Here is a 17,400-nt window from a genome sequence, read left to right on the forward strand (position 1 = left end):
CGGATATTATAGGGATAACAGAAACATGGTGGAATAGTAGTCATGACTGGAGTACAGGTATTGAAGGGTCTGTGCTGTTTAGGAAAGACAGAAATAAAGGCAAAGGTGGTGGAGTAGCATTGTATATCAATGATGAGGTAGACTGTAAAGAAATAAGAAGGGATGGAATGGATAAGACAGAGTTTGTCTGGGCAAAAATCACACTGGGGAAGAAAGCTAGTAGAGCCTCCCCTGAGATAGTGCTTGGGATGTGCTATAGACCACTGGGATCTGATTGGGATACGGATAGAGACCTTTTAATGTTTTTAAAGAAGTAAATACTAATGGGAATTGTGTGATCATGGGAGACTTTAATTTCTCAGATATAGATTGGAGGACAAGTGCTAGTAATAATCATAGGGCTCAGATTTTCCTAGATGCGATAGCTGATGGATTCCTTCACCAAGTGGTTGGTGAACCAACAAGAGGGGATGCCATTTTAGATTTGGTTTTGGTGAGTAGTGAGGACCTCATAGAAGAAATGGTTGTATGGGACACCTTGGTTCGAGCAATCATGAGCTAATTCAGTTTAAACTAAATGGAAGGATAAAAAAATAGATCTGTGACTAGGGTTTTTAGTAGGTTCTGTTTAACATCCTCCTGAGATACTGATGGAATGGAAATCACCATCTGAGATACCTGCTTTTTTCTCAAATACAGAACAGAAATATTTATTGCATACTTCTGCCTTTTCTGCATTATTATTAATAATTCTACCATTTCCCTCTAGGAAATGGCCATTCCCATTGTCAGGATTCCTTTTATTCCTATGTACTTTAAAACCTCCTTCTTCTTATCCTTATCTCTGCTGGTCATAGATTTCTCCTTGTGTGTTTTTACTTCCCTTATTAATTTTCTACAGTGCCTAGCTTCTGATTTATATTCATTACTATCAACTTCCCCTTTCTTTGATTTGTTCTGGAGTATTTTTATAACTGCCTTCACTTCCCCTCAAACACAGGTCATTTTTTAAAATCTTCCTCTATTGTGGCATTGTGGCTTTTTGATCAGCTAGTAAAGTATTTTTAAACAATTTCCAATTATCATTCACATTTTTCTGATTAAATTGTTCCCTCCTGCTGATTTGTCTTATACTTGTTTTCAGTTTTGTGAAACTGGTCCTTTTAAAGCACCAATTGTGTGTGTGTATGTATATATATATAATTGGTTTGGACTTTATTCTGTTTGTGCATTATAAGGTGATGAAGTCATGTCCCTAATCTACCATTAATTTTTAGTTCTGTGATCAGTTCCTCTTTATCTGTCATGACAAGGTCTAATATAAAATTTCTCCATGTTGATTGCAACAATTTTTGGTTGCATCTACACTACATGCTTCTTTCAGCAATGTGTACTGTATATACCTATGTAGTGCCTCCTAGCACAGGTATAAATAGCAGCATAGATGGCAAGCCTTGTCTTGGGCAAGTAAAGACATGCCAGAAGGATGTGGGTATGTACGCTAGTACCACATGGCGCTCTACTCACCCAAGCTGTGCCTCCCCATCTACACTGCTACAGGGTTCCAGCAGCAGTCAAGGGCGCCAGCAGTTGGGGAAGGCCCTGTTGTTGGAGCCCACAGGGAAAGGCTCTGACAGAGGGAGCTACTGAAGCCTTTCCCTGTTGCCTCCCCTCTGCCAGAGTCATTCACTGACATGGCTCAGACATAGGATAGGGGTTTGTTACAGGAGTGACTGGGTGAGATTCTGTGGCCTGCATTGTGCAGGAGGTCGGAGTGGACGATCATCGTGGTCCCTTCTGACCTTGGAGTCTATGAAAACTATGAAATCTATGTTTAGCTATATATGCAGGGTGAATGCGATGTAGCTACACCGACACTAAACATCACCTCCAGTGGTGTGTAGACATAGCCTTTGAGTTAGGTAATTGTCATGTATAATATTTACGAATTCCAAGGATGTTTTAGTAATGGCAGCATGGGACCTCCAGAATATGTCACAGAAATTGAGGTCCCCTATAATCACTGCTGCTTTTCTTACTACATGTAAAATGCAGATTAGGAGCTGGTCATCCTGTGCCCTTGTGTGATTTGGTAGTCTGTAGCAGTAATACCCCACCTCGTAGTTTATCTGGTAGGGCATTGATCAATAAGCATGCAAGATCATTTTCTTCCAAGTTATCACTGACTCAGAAACAGATAATGCCATTTTTGTCAGAGTGCCACCCCACTCCCGTTTTGCCCACTTGGCAAAATGGGTTATAACCTTTGATTTTAAAGTTCCAAATGTGAAAATTATCATACCAGGTTTCAGTAATTCTAGCTAGATCAAATTTATGCTCATATAGGAGCCATTCCAATTCTTCTTGTTACCCAGGCTCCTAGCATTGGTCCCTAGGCAAATAAAAGAATTCTGTTCTTCATGTCTTTTGGTTCCTTGATTTACTTTGTTCTCAATGTGTTGATTCTGTGCTAAATGAATGCTCCTATCTTCCCTGTTTTTAAACCTCCATGCTTTTTATTTGTAATAACTCCTTACCTTTTTTCATAAATATCCCAAAGTAAATTACAAGTTGCAGTATTTCTGAAACCAAGCATTGAAAGATCATGTTCATCAGAAGGAGTTGTTCTGAGCCCAGGGTTTTTGGATGTACAGTTTTCAGAGAGGAAGGTGTGGTCCTGAGTATTGGAGAGTTTAGGTATGGAGAAGAGTAGCTTACAGTCTGGGGCCCATGAGGAGTGGTCTGTGAGCTGGGAAGGGAATGGGCTTGTTGACAGCGTTAAGTGCAAGGGGGAATGGACTCAACTGCTGAATGGGGATGAATTGGTAATATGTGCTGGGTAGTGGTGGTAGTAAAGTAAGGGTTAGCTTGGAGGAGGATATATTGGGAATGGGAGAAAAAAGTTCAGGGTCACAAAGAGACAAATAATTTTTTCTCCTACTCTGCCTTTTATTGCAAAGTGCCCCAGTATTTCATTGTGAAAAGGCAGTCCTTTTTTCTTCCCACTTCCCCCCCCCCCCCCCCCGCAATTAGAACCTATTTCCCCATGACACTCCTCCTCCCCCACCCAGAGGGTTCCAGCTTTTCACTTTTAAAATATGTTCAAGGAAGGCAGGAGGTCTGGAGTGGAAAGATGGGAAGAGCAGCCTGCTACTTGCAGCTTCACCAATTATTTTGGGAATCAGCCACCCACTGTGGTCATATCACCAAACCTATCATGTTTATTCTTGTAAAATGTGCCATGAGAATTTAATGTCCATCAGTGTCTTTATATTATATATTTTGCCCTTGATTATACCTAAGCCTATTGAGGAAAGTGGAGTTGCATGCAGATAAGTGAAGGCAGAAGTCAGTATGCAGAACTATCATTATTAGTGATTCATAATCATTTCAATAATTGAAATCAAGGCAAGTCAATCCATCTAGTAGTTAGAAAAAGCATCTATTTTATTTCCTAATAGGACATATTTTATATGGAGTTTTAGAGAAACAATAAAGTTAGAATTCTATGATAGCATTTTTACAGTCACTTTTTAGAGCAGAAGTTTATTTTAACTTATTAAATCTGACATCATGTGGCTTTATAGGACTCTGAAATTATTAACATGTTTACTATAATTATATCAATATGTAAAAAAGAAACAAAAATAATAGTTGAAATACGTAGAGAATGATTTTTTTCACTCATTCTTTCTGGGGAGGCAGCTTGGGTGAGTGAGTCAGTATCTGAGTTACCAGTACTGGTTCAGTTTGAGCCTTTGGAGTGATTTATTCTAGATTAATTAAAAATGAAGATATACAAGTAAGTGAAAATATATGGAAAATAATAGGTGTGGGATCCCAGACAAATGCCTTCTTTCATAACACAATGGGAAGGGATAAACTGAGTGACTACTCCAAGTCTAGGAAAATAAATAACATTTAACTGTGTCCAAATATTTATTAAAATATGGAACCCTTTTATTTACTTCTTAAATATTATGAGATTTTTTTTCTAAAGAGAAAGATCTATTTGATTTTACACCTCTTATCTCAGCCAGCTAAAGTGTAAAACAACTAAGACAACTACTATCTGAGGGAAAGAGAGCAGGGTGAGGATTTTAAAACTTAAAATGCAGATTGTAGTTGATAATGTTCTTGGCTTTCTTGTAGGGCTGTTGATTAATCACAGTTAACTCACACGATTAGCTCAAAAAATTAATTGTGATTAATCGCAATTTTAATCACACTGTTAAACAATAGAATACCAATTGAAATGTATTAAATATTTTGGATGTTTTTCTACATTTTCAAATATATTGATTTCAATTACAACACAGAATACAAAAGTGTACAATGCTCACTTTATATTATTTTTGATTACAAATATTTGCACTGTAAAAATGATAAACAAAAGAAATAGTATTTTTCAATTCACCTCATACAAGTACTTTAGTGCAATCTCTTTATTGTGAAAGTGCAATTTACAAATGTAGATTTTTTTTGTTACATAACTGTACTCAAAAACAAAACATTGTAAAACTTTAGACCCTATAAGTCCACTCAGTCCTACTTCTTGTTCAGCCAATCACTAAGAAAAACAAGTTTGTTTACATTTACCGGAGATATTGCTGCCTACTTCTTGTTTACCATGTCACCATAAAGTGAGAACAGGTGTTCGTATGGGATTTTTATAGCTAGCATTGCAAGGTATTTATGTGCTAGATATGCTAAACATTTGTATGTCCCTTCATGCTTCAACCACCATTCCAGAGGACATGCTTCCATGCTGATGACACTCGTTAAAAAAATAATGTGTTAATTAAATTTGTGACTGAACTCCTTGGAGGGGAGAATTGTATGTCTCCGGCTCTGTTTTACCCACATTCTGCCATATATTTCATGTTATAGTAGTCTCGGATGATGACTCAGCACATGTTGTTCCTTTTAAGAACACTTTCACGGCAGATTTTGTTACCCGGGGTTCTTTCAACCCAAAGCTCTTGATAACTTTACTCTGTGCGAGGTGGTGTCAGGAAATAAATCAGGGGAGACATGGCCATCCGACTGATAGATGGCTGGCACAAACAGGAAAACACAAGAGTGCTTTCACTTAAACCTAAACTTTACTTAGTCTCAAGCATTTACACACGTCCGCAACAAGTTAGTAAAACACCCCCAACCCTTGATAATTACCAAAGCTGAGTGTGGCTCTCAAGTGACACAGCGGCAGGCTTCCGGTGGCCAAATCTTCCGCTTGCTGGTGGGGACCGCAAGATGTATCCAGAGGGAGAGTCCAAAAAGAGTCCAGCTATCTCAAACTTTTCCCTCTTATTTATACATTAGTAATAGAATGACATGTCCCTTAAAGAAAACTTGTTAAGTAAGCAGTTTCAATGGTCAAGCAAGAGGTTCCTTCTGATTATTGATTAACCAGGTGTGGGTTTTTCCAGAGTTTGCAGCCTTGAGACCCCAATAGACATTCCTGGGGCACATCCTGCTCTTTTAAAATGCATTTGTCAGCAACTTCAACACAATTCTTATCAGGAAGGACACGGGGTCAAGCTGCCCTTTCTGTGGCACCCCAAAAACCCCCTCCCCTCCTGACTTGGTCAAGCTGCATGGCCACTTTACAGCCTGCTGACTAGGTTGCTTTTAACAATAAGCCATAGTGGTTTCAGGCACTTTACTGGTTTGCCAAAATCTCCCCATACAGTTTGACAAAACGCAAAAAAGTACCAATGTGATATTTCTAAAGATAGCTACAGCACTCGACACAAGGTTTAAGAATCTGAAGTGCCTTCCAAAATCTGAGAGGGACAAGGTGTGGAGCATGCTTTCAGAAGTCTTAAAAGAGCAACACTCCAATGCAGAAACTACAGAACCCGAACCAGCAAAAAAGAAAATCAACCTTCTGCTGGTGGCATCTGACTCACATAATAAAAATGAATGTGCACTGGTCCTCACCGCTTTGGATCGTTATCGAGCAGAACCTGTCATCGGCATGGATGCATGTCCTCTGGAATGGTGGTTGAAGCCTGAAGGGACATATGAATCTTTAGTGCATCTGGCACGTACATATCTTGCGACACCAGCTACAACAGTGCCATGCGACTGTTCTCACTTTCAGGTGACATTCTGAACAAGAAGCGGGCAGCATTATGTCCTGCAAATGTAAAGAAACTTGTTTGTCTGAGCGATTGGCTGAACAAGAAATAGGACTGAGTGGACTTGTAGGCTCTAAAGTTTTTGTAAGTTCCACTTTCATGATAAAGAGATTGCACTCCAGTACTTGTATTAGGTGAACTGAAAAATATTATTTATTTTGTTTTTTTACAGTGCAAATATTTGTAATAAAAAATAAATATAAAGTGAGCACTGTACACTTTGTATTCTGTGTTGTAATTGAAATCAATATATTTGAAAATGTAGAAAACATCCAAAATTTTAAAATAAATGGTATTCTATTATTGTTTAACAGAGTGATTAATCACGATTAATTTTTTTAATCTCTTCACAATCCTACTTTTTTCCCTTGGTTTCCCTTATTGTTTCTCTGCCTTTGAATTGGTGTTCATAAGCAAGCTCTTACTGCTGTCCTGTGCATCATACTATCTGTTAAAAATGCCTGTCTGGGATGTGGATATAATTTTTTGGACATTATCTAACATATATGACATGAGATGTTAAAAGCATTTTACATGATGTTAAAAGTATGTGAAAGTTGCAAAGTCCAGTCCTCATGAATTAGGAAAATGCCAGAATTAAGGTAGCCTGTGCAACCTTAATTTGTCCGCCTTGTGTATAGTATATCCTTTAATTTTTTGACAATATACAATTTTTTTGCACAGGATCCCTGCCTTATTCAGTGCACAAGACAAACTTTCCTGTGTTTTAGTTTGTTGTTTGATTTTTTTAAAACTTAAAAACTGAAAGAAAAAACAAAAACAAACCAAAAATTCCATCATCAGGGAATCATACCAATCCCCCACCCCCAGATGGGTCATCAGCAGAATTGAGATCCACAGTGTACAGTCCTCTATAACTTGAGGTAATGGAATAACTGGTATCAGTAAAAGGCAGTTATCTTCTATGTAAACCTGCCACTAACAGGGGAGAGAGATGCATACTTTGTCGGGGGGTTCACAGCTATTTGCTGATAGCAAGCTGAGACTTGGGAATAAAGGATTCAATTCCAGGTTCTGAGGGTAGCATGCTCTGATAGTTAGTTTTGTTCTGCCCTCTCCCACTCCATTTACCTCTGCCCCATCCTGCTCCTGTCCTCCCCTCCCCTGCCGCTATCCTCCCAATTTCTGTACATCATCTTCTCCCAACTTCTGCCCATGTTCCCCACACTCCTATCCACCCTGACACCTTTCGTTGTCCAGTGTCCCCAGCTCCTGTCCATATTTACCCACCCAAATTGATCCTATCTCTGCCCACATCTTCCGCCCCTCTGCTCCTGCCCTGACCCCCAATCCTACTCTTAACTACCCCACCCCTTTCAGGTTCCAATCCTTCTCCCACACATCCATGCATCTCTTACCTCTTCTCCCCCAGTCCCTTGTTCATCATCCCTGTGCCAGGTTGCTTTCTCCTCACCTTCCAGGCTGCCTGGGCACCAGCAAGAGGGGAATTGAGAGCACAGGAGGGACCATCTATCAGCTCTCACTTCCAGTATTTGGTGTCACTGTGGCATCCCAGTAGCCAGGCAGAGCAATTGCAGGTAGCCTCTTGCACAGTCCCTGCCCCCTGGGATGCTTTGTGGGGATGGGGCATGCTCAGTGCAGATGGAATCTTAAGATAATTTGGTTGCAAAATTCTAACAACTCTCTACTGAACATGTGTGAACGGAGATTTTTCAGAGGCTTATAACTCATCCAAATGTGGGCAGATTTTCAGAGGAATGGCAAAAGATACACCTGTGACACCAGGGTGATCTCCACTGCCAAATTTAAAGTCCCTGCTCCAAAGAGGCAATAGAGGCAATAGAGATTTTCAACAAAACAGCTGTAAGAATTTTAATGTGGGGGAAAATATATTTTCTGTAATCTTGTTCTGAGAAACAACTGCTTTATTTTAGCTTAAATTCTCCAGATAAATTCAGTTTGAGGCAGAAGTTGGCAGGGAAGTACACTCTTGATCGGTGCTCCCATTATCTGCCCCACTAATCCATCTTTCCTTTTCCACTTATGAGTAATGCAGTCATCCTAATCTCTTGCCAATAAAAGCTTCAGACTACATTACAACATCATGGACTTTATTCCCTATATATTGATTTGCTAGAACACCAGTGGCAGCTGTGGTAATATTGTCAAAGCTTTCCCAATGCACCACTTTGTTTTCAGTCACTCATAGTCTTCCAAAAGTTTCACACACAATTTTCTATTCAAGATACTTTCAATCCCCTCATCACAATGGGAGTCATTCCCCCGGACCCAGACCCTATCCTTTGTCCCTATCCTTGCCCCAGAAAGGAAAGCCCTGGACCTCTGCACAGTACTGAGGCCTGTCTTCTGACCTTAGGGCCCTTGATCATCCACATCTGACTTTGGCCCTTCAGTTATCCATTCCCAACCCATCTTATGGATATGGGCTGTGGGAAATCCCTCCAGTCCATCTGCAATGACATGATAACTCCTACAACATAACAGCCAGATTGCTACTTGTGACAGTTCCTTGGGGTACCAACAACTGTGAGTCACCTTGTTAGCCCCTGGCCTCAGTGAGAGTGAGAGACTTCCTTGTGCTTAACTAGATGTTAGCTCCCTGACACTTCCCAAACAACCTCCCCAGAGCTCTGCCAGCAAAGTGAGTTTGATCTGCAAGCTAAGAATAGGTGCATGCCAATCCCCAAGCCCCTCTGAAAGCATCCTCAAGTAGTATCCAGCCCCGGTCACTGGACACTCACAGTAATTACCAGGGTTCGCTGTTCCCAAAGGAACAGGATACATACAGCTTGATTGGTACAACTCAGGATCAGGTCCTTTCCAGACACCCCCCAATTTAAGCAATCATTCCGTTCCGGAAAGCCTTGCGTAACTCGAATTTTGCATAAGTCAGAAACGTATAACTCTATGATACGCAAAAATTTCCGCTACTCGAAAATCCTATTTCTGGCTTATGGAACTTTTTCCGTAAGTGAAAATTTGCACAAGTCAGGTCTGGCGTAACCTGGGGAGCGTTTGTATAACACTACAAGATGGGGATATATTTACAATGAAACAGTCATAAATTTATTATCAAAGATTAAGATTTAAGAGATACCGAGTAAGAATAATGGAAACAGAAATAGTTACATATAAAACAAAAATATAACACACTTCTTAGAATCTAAACTTTAAAAGGTTAAATCCTTGCCTAAAGTAGTTTCTCACCTAAAGCAGTTTACCTGTGTCACCAGCGCACATGATTGAGATCCACTGTTCATGGATGAAAAAGGTGTTTGTCCTTATTTGTCCCTCAGTGGTGGATAACTGGGTCCCTATCCCAATAAACCTTTGAAGTGCACTTCTAGACAAAGCTTTTTCTCCCTGCTGTTCTTCTCTTCCTCTTGACTTCCCATCCCCAGTTGACTTTTTCTAAATGGAGTTCTATTGTTTTGGCTTCTAATGCTTAATCCACATATCATAGAATCATAGAAGATTAGGGTTGGAAGAGACCTCAAGAGGTCATCTAGTCCAATCCCCTGCTCAAAGTGGGACCAACACCAACTAAATCATCCCATCCAGGGTTTTGTCACGCCGGGCCTTAAAAACCTCTAAGGATGGATATCCCATCACCTCCCTAGGTAACCCATTCCAGTGCTTCACCACCCTCCTAGTAAAACAGTGTTTCCTAATATCCAACCTAGACCTCCCCCACTGCAATTTGAGACCATTGCTTCTTGTTCTGTCATCTGCCACCACTGAAAACAGCCAAGCTCCATCCTTTTTGGAACCCCCCTTCAGGTAGTTGAAGGCTGCTATCAAATCCCCCCTCACTCTTCTCTTCTGCAGACTAAACAAGCCCAGTTCCCTCAGCCTCTCCTCGTAAGATCATTAATAAAGATTTTGAACAAAATCGGCCCCAGGACTGACCCCTGGGGCACTCCCCTTGATACAGGCTGCCAACTAGACATTGAGCCATTGATCACTACCCATTGAGCCCCACAATCTAGCCAGCTTTCTATCCGTCTTATAGTCCATTCATCCAATCCATACTTTTTTAATTTGCTGGCAAGAATACTCTGGGAGACCATATCAAAAGCTTTGCTAAAGTCAAGATCTATCACGTCCACTGCTTTCCCCCCACAGAGCTAGTTATCTCATCATAGAAGGCAATCAGGTTGGTCAGGCATGACTGCTGAATCCATGTTGACTGTTCCTGATCACCTTCCTCTCCTCCAAGTGCTTCCAAATGATTTCCTTGAGGACATGCTTCATGATTTTTCCAGGGACTGAGGTGAGGCTGACTGGTCTGTAGTTCCCCAGGTTCTTCTTCTTTCCTTTTTTAAAGATGGGCACTATATTTGCTTTTTTCCAATCGTCCGGGACCTCCCCAGATCGCCACAAGTTTTCAAAGATAATGGCCAGTGGCTCTGCAATCACATCAGCCAATTCCCTCAGCACCCTCGGATGCATTAGATCTGGACCCATGGACTTGTGCATGTCCAGCTTTTCTAAATAGTCCTTAACCTGTTTCATCACTGAGGGCTGCTCACCTCCTCCCCATACTGTGTCAACCTTGGTAGATTGATGAATATACATCCCTGTGTCTGGCAAAACTAGTTTTTCCCCTCTGCTTTGCAGTAACATCTTGATACTAGCTACAAGGATATATTTTCAGTATATAGACAGAATTTTTAAAATATCATCCGTACGTACATTTCACAATGATTTTAATGACCATCATGAGACTCGCTTTCATTTAAGATCTCACACAACATTCTTTATAGAGAAATACTATGACAGAAATGTGACAGATATAGGGAGTTTGTCAAACCTGTCAGGGGCTTCATTGTCATTGAGGGATTTTTAGGGTCACACCAATAAATTCCTATAACCAGACTTTCACATTACTCACAATATGGGTTCCTTACATGCCATCTGATGGTGCCTTAAAATATGCCTCTTTAAGAGAGATCAAAAATTTTACCACCTCCTCATTCACTCCTTTTCTGCACCAATCTATCCTGCCTGCCCCATGACAACTGATTGGGAGCAAGAAAGACCCAAAATGACTTTCTGATTGCTGCTTGGGAGCCACAATTCTGCCCTTCCTCAGGTGGCCAGCTCTTACAAACCACACCACCACCATGGGAGCCAAGGAGGACTGACTTGGGTGCAGTCTGTGTCCCCATACTCATATAAACCCAGTCCCTTCATGAGGTGCATGAGATAAGGAACTTACAACATATGAGTGCCTGGTGAGGAAGCGGTGCTAACCAACTGATAGAGGCCTAGCAAACATGGTCCCTTCTTAAAAGAAAAACTACCTTTCTGTTGAAATCAAATAACTTATAAACAGAATCCACAGCTTAGAAGATAAAGTACTATTAGTAACATTCTGCCTGGTAAGAGAAAACTATTGGCCTGAAGTTGTCATCACCAAAATGTGAAAATATATCTCGGATCACAGAAGGGACATTAGCTAATAAAAATCACATTAAAAAATAAAACTTCATACCTAAATACCATTCTCCACTATTAAAAATGTAGTTTATCATTATTTAATTTTTCATTCTCCTTAGTTTGGACAATGAAAATAGACTAGGCCATCTAACTTTTTTTCGCAGTCAATTTCATTTTCAGATATTCTTGCATTGTGCTAGTGTAAAGTGACCAAAATGAAATAATATGATCCTTGTGGTAAATTGATCAATCTACCAGCTTCCAATAGCTGTCAACTTCTATTTTGCCAAGCCTTTCAAAGTCCATAGAAATAATTTGGTCCAGTATACCTAATTTAAAGCTTCTTTTAGTTTGCTAGACAGTATATTTGCTTTTACTTAAGCTTTTCATTTAAAATCTGGTTTAAATTAAAATAATTGTTCAATATGAAAATGGCTAGTTATTAATGTATGTGGCCTCTCTACATAATGATTCTGTTGTTATTCCCATGCAAATTGCAATGTGATTAATGAAACTTTAGAAAGTTATGAGCAATTGAAAGCAGTGGCTCATAATGGAAACATTTTAGATTTTTTTTTCTTTTTAACAGTCCTTAGCACTATAATTATAATAAATGGAAGTATTCCAATGGCCAATATTAGCAGTTGTTCTGCTCCTGCATGTATTACCCTGAATATTATTTACTAAACATATCACAAATAGAAGCAAACAGTATATAGCAATAATAATGAATTCTCTTCTGGCAACTTTAGAGGCAGCACAATGTTGTCTACCCAAAGTTATAAGAATCTGTCACAGAATGAGTCCATTCAGCCATCCTGACCCTGTCATTCAGCATATGAGAGACAGGCTGCTATTAAAATATGAATTATGTTTGACTCTTGCACACTGCAATATTGTTTAGTAAGGATTGTGATATTTTGTGGCATCTGGCATACATGTCACTGAAATGAAAATGTACCACACGTATTGGGCACATTTCTGCTCCCTCTCAGTCAATGGCAAATCTTTATTGACATCAGTGGGAGCAGAACTGATCCCATGTTTAGTGATTTAGCTGTGGCAAATTACATAGATTGTACCACAACACTGCTATCTTGTCGCATGACACAGCCTAAAAACATTATTGTCTGTGTGACATGTCTCTCACTTCATTGACAAGGATGCCATATGTCATCAAATGCTAATGCCTTAGCTCATATTTGAATTTACAATTCCCTATCCAGTGTAAGTCTTTATATAATAATTAACAGAATATCCTGAGTTTTCCTCATTTTAGAACTATATAGTTCTAAAAGATGATGCCAAATTAATTCTTCAGTAAAGTTCTGCATTTATTCATTCATAGAAGTGCTAATCATTTTTTGAAAATTTGTAGAGCTGATGTTATGGAAATGGATACAGTTTTCCATTAACAACATGAACAAGTTTGGAGCAAGTCTGTGTATCACAGGTAAAAATACCATTCTCTGCTCCACTATATTTATGTCTCATTAGTTTATGGACCTAAAGCCCTCCAGGGATTGTCACTCACAAATCCACAGAATCTTTTGAGCACTAGAGTTTGCATTTGGATCTCTAATTTAGCCAACAGATGTGGAAAATTCATATATGGATGGAACTCCCAAGTGATTACAAAGCTGTGGAAGCTAATGAAGTGGATAGAAGACCCACAGAATAAAGCTAAGCAACATTATACTGTACCAATTAGAAAAGAGGTTCTGGAAGAGAAACTCTGAATATATTCCACAAAAAGTTAACATTAATTTGGTCTCAAAATTTTCCTTCTAAAGCTGCCTTTTTCTAATCATATTCTATTGTTTTGTGTTAATCCCACCAGTGGCTTCAACTCTCAGAAAACTCATAATAATTGTAAAAGAATTGTGAAAATATTACCAGATTGTGGAGCTGTATAGTGGGTTTATGAGAACACAAAATTCCAAACAAACATGAAATGGGTTGCCAAGGCAACAAAAACCTGTGAATGGAACTCACCATTTTTGGTTCATGAAACAGACATGAACCAACATCAGCGGAGTTCTAGTCCTGAATACTTTTGGTCACCAAATATGGTGGTGATTTTACATTAAAAAAAAAAAAAAAAAAAGGAAACAACAAATTCTGTTATATACAATTGTAAAGCCTCACTTTAGTGTATCAGCAGCAAGGTTGTAACTTAGATCTTTAAATCTGCAGCATGGACCTAAAATACTAACTATAATGATAACTGTATTCAGAAGTAAGTTGTTATTCTCTATAGATCAGCCAGAAGAAGAGGTCACATAATAATAAAACAGTAAATTATATATGCATGGATTGCCCACATTTTAGACAGTCAAGCTGAATAAGTAGAGGAAGAGATTTAGGTCTGCTATTTTAGAGATTTGAGCTCACTTCTCAACTCTACCAGAAATGTCCTTGTATAACCTTTTAGATGGATCTAGTAGAAGAGGTGACTCTAGAACTCAAACTCCTGTCTCCTAATTCAGTGCACTTTTGTCTACATATTTGAAGGGAGAAAAAAAGCAGAAAGGTGATAATCTATTTTAACTCTGCCTTGTCTGAAGGTTTAGTTCAGGGAGATGCTGAGTGGTATAATCAGTGCAGTTGGAATGTTCAACCGTTTTAACAGGAATCCTCTAAAAAGATCTGATGAGGATGTGATTTTTGAAAATGGTTAATATGAACTAATTTTAATTAAACAAGTCATTTGACCCCAGCATTTTTTCCCTGTCAAATTTCTGTTGCAAAACTTGGAGGCACTAGGGCCAAGATTCTCAACAGTATTTAGAGCCCTCATTCCTAGCTTCTAACTCTCCAGAAGAGTTAGGGATCTAAAAACCTTTGAGGTTCTGAGCCAAGAGCTCTTCAAAAATCAGACATAAAGATAGTTATAATTGAAAGTATAAGTTGGGCAATCTTAAAGTCAGGGGCACCATCACTCCCCTATAATACAACTTTTCCTCATGTTCTCCCTCTTTACCTCTGCTCCCCTCAATTTCTCACTGCTTTCTTTGCCTGTCACTCAGTAAATGCCAGAAAAGCCATGCACTCAATACTCAGTTATAGGGCCCAGCCTGCACTCACCATATGGATTTACCATGTATAGTTTAGAGAAATTAATACTAGAAGAGGTGGGATTTAGTAACCATTCTCATTGGAGAACAAAAAGTGAGTAGAGGAACAAGGGGCAGTGAAAAGAAACTGGAAGCAATAGGATGGAAATTTAGCAGAGAGATTTTGGGACTACATATCAGTAATAGTATCCAAAAAATCAATACTATTAAAATAAGAAACAATGTCTTGGAAGCCCCACTGCTTGATTTATCAAAAATTAGACTGGACAAAGCACTCAAATACAAATAGAGGATACAATCCTGCATTGACATGGCCTAGGCAAGTGGAATTGTAGGGCTTCCCCATCCATTATTTCCATAACTGAATGGGCTGTCTGTACAGTATACTCTATCAGAACACTCAGAGTAAATGGGATGAACCAATACAAACTCTAAATATTTTGGAAATTATGAGTATTTTAAAATACATATTTAAAGTCTTTGTGTAAAAAGTATTTAAAATTATCTAATCTAGTTAATACCTCTATTCCTTCTGGTAAACTCTTTAGAAATATAACCTTTATTTTCCCCCATAGATATGAATTGGTTTCCTGGATGATTCCCAGAAAAGTCATGCATTTTACACAGGTTATTTTATACAGCTAGAAATTTTGAAATCCGTAGAATATACATGTAGACAAGGATTATCCAGTTGATATAGTGTACTTGGACTATCAGAAAGCCTTTCACAAGGTCACACCAGTGGCTCTTAAGCAGAGTTAAGCTGTCACTGGACAAGAAGGATGGTCCTCTTGTGGATCAGTAACTGATTAAAGGACAGAAAACAAATGATAGGAATAAATGGTCAGTTTTCACAATGTAAAGAGGTAAATAGAGGTCCTGTACTGGTACTTGTGCTGGTACATATTCATAAATTATCTGGAAAAGTGAGTAAATGGTGAGGTGACAAAGTTTGCAGGTGATACAAAATTTTCAAGATAGTTAAGTTCAAAGCTAATCTTGAAGAGTAACAAAGGGTAAAAACTGAGTGATTGGGCAACAAAAGGCAGATGAAATTCAATGTTGATAAGTACAAAGCTATGCACATTGGAAAAATTAGTCTCACCTATACATACAAAATGATGGGGGTCTACATTAGCTGTTACCACTCAAGAAAGAGCTCTTGGGGTCATCATAGTTAGCTCTCTGAAAACATCTGCTCAATGTGCAATGGCAGTCAAAAAAGCTAACTGAATATTAGGAACCATCAGGAAAGGGATAGATAATAAATCAGAAGATATCATAATGCCACTGTGTAAATCCCTGGTACACCCCCACCTTTAATACTGCATGAAGTGTAGGTTGCCCCATCTCAAAAAAAAGATGTTGAATTAGAATTGGAACAGGTACAGAGAAGGGTAACAAATATGACTAGGGGTATGGAACAGCTTCCGTAGGAAAATAAATTGAAAAGACTGGGACTATTCATCTTAGAAAGGAGATGATTAAGAGGGATTATGATCTATAAAATCATGAATGGTGTGGATAACGGGAATAGGGAAGTGTTATTTATTGCTTCACATACCACAAGAACCAGGGGTCACCCAATGAAATCAATAAGCAACAAGTTCAAAACAAACAAAAGGAAGTACTTCTTCACACAACACACACTCAACCTGTGCAACTTGCTGCCAGGGGATAATGTGAAGGCCAAAACAAGAACTGGGTTCAAAAAACATTTAGATAAGTTCATGGAGGATAGGTCCATCAATGGCTATTAGCCAAGATAGTCAGGGACACAACCCCATCCTCTGGTTGTCCCTGAACCTTTGACTGCCAGAAACTGGGACTAGATGACAGGGAATGTATCACTTGATAACTGACATGTTCTGTTCATTCCCTCTGAAGCTTCTGGCACTGGCCACTGTCAGAGGCAGGATACTGGGCTAGATGGACCACTAGTCTGACTCAGCATGGCCATTCTTATGTTCTTGTGTACTGCACACCACTTGCATTTACAAACCAGTCTAGCAGAATAAAAAGAGGACATTAATACTATTGTTCTGTCTGCACTGTGTCTAAATGAAGTCCAAAAATGAATGGTATTGCCTTGATAAAAAATATTCAGATATAAAATACATAATCTACATATCTACACAATAATTCTTTGAAGTCAGATACTGTGGCTAGTAAGGTAAAGAGTTTAATAAAAGTAGTCTTTATAGTAACACTTGGTGGCACTGACTACTTAGCAGAAGATGTGGTACTGTAGAAAAAGGCATATAATGATGGTTCACTGCATTTAGTGCACAAAATTGCACTTGCAATATTTTCTGGTTGAGTTCAAAAATAAACAACTATTTCCTTGGTTTAGGGAATGGTCACCTAGCTAAATAAAAAACCATTGAACATGAGTGTTAAATGAGGCATCAAACGATTAGCAGATATAAACAAGCTTTGTTTCTTGAAAAACTGATCATTTACCATAATATAACTTCATGCTGTGAAATGATAGACTCACAGCTGAAATATTTCGCTAGAGATGATATCTTCTATAAAGTAATGAATGATCCTTAAGTGATGACAAATATTATAGAAATATATCTATGATGAACAGATGGTCTGAGGTTAGGTCTGAAAGTTGGGAAATATTGATTTGATTCTGTCAGAAACTTTCTGTGTGATCTTGGGCAAGTGAATTTCTCTATACATCAGTCCCCTATCTTTGAAATGTGGATAATAATATCTCCCTA

The sequence above is a fragment of the Emys orbicularis genome, chromosome 5 (genome assembly GCF_028017835.1).
Source record: "Emys orbicularis isolate rEmyOrb1 chromosome 5, rEmyOrb1.hap1, whole genome shotgun sequence".
Taxonomy (NCBI): domain Eukaryota; kingdom Metazoa; phylum Chordata; order Testudines; family Emydidae; genus Emys; species Emys orbicularis.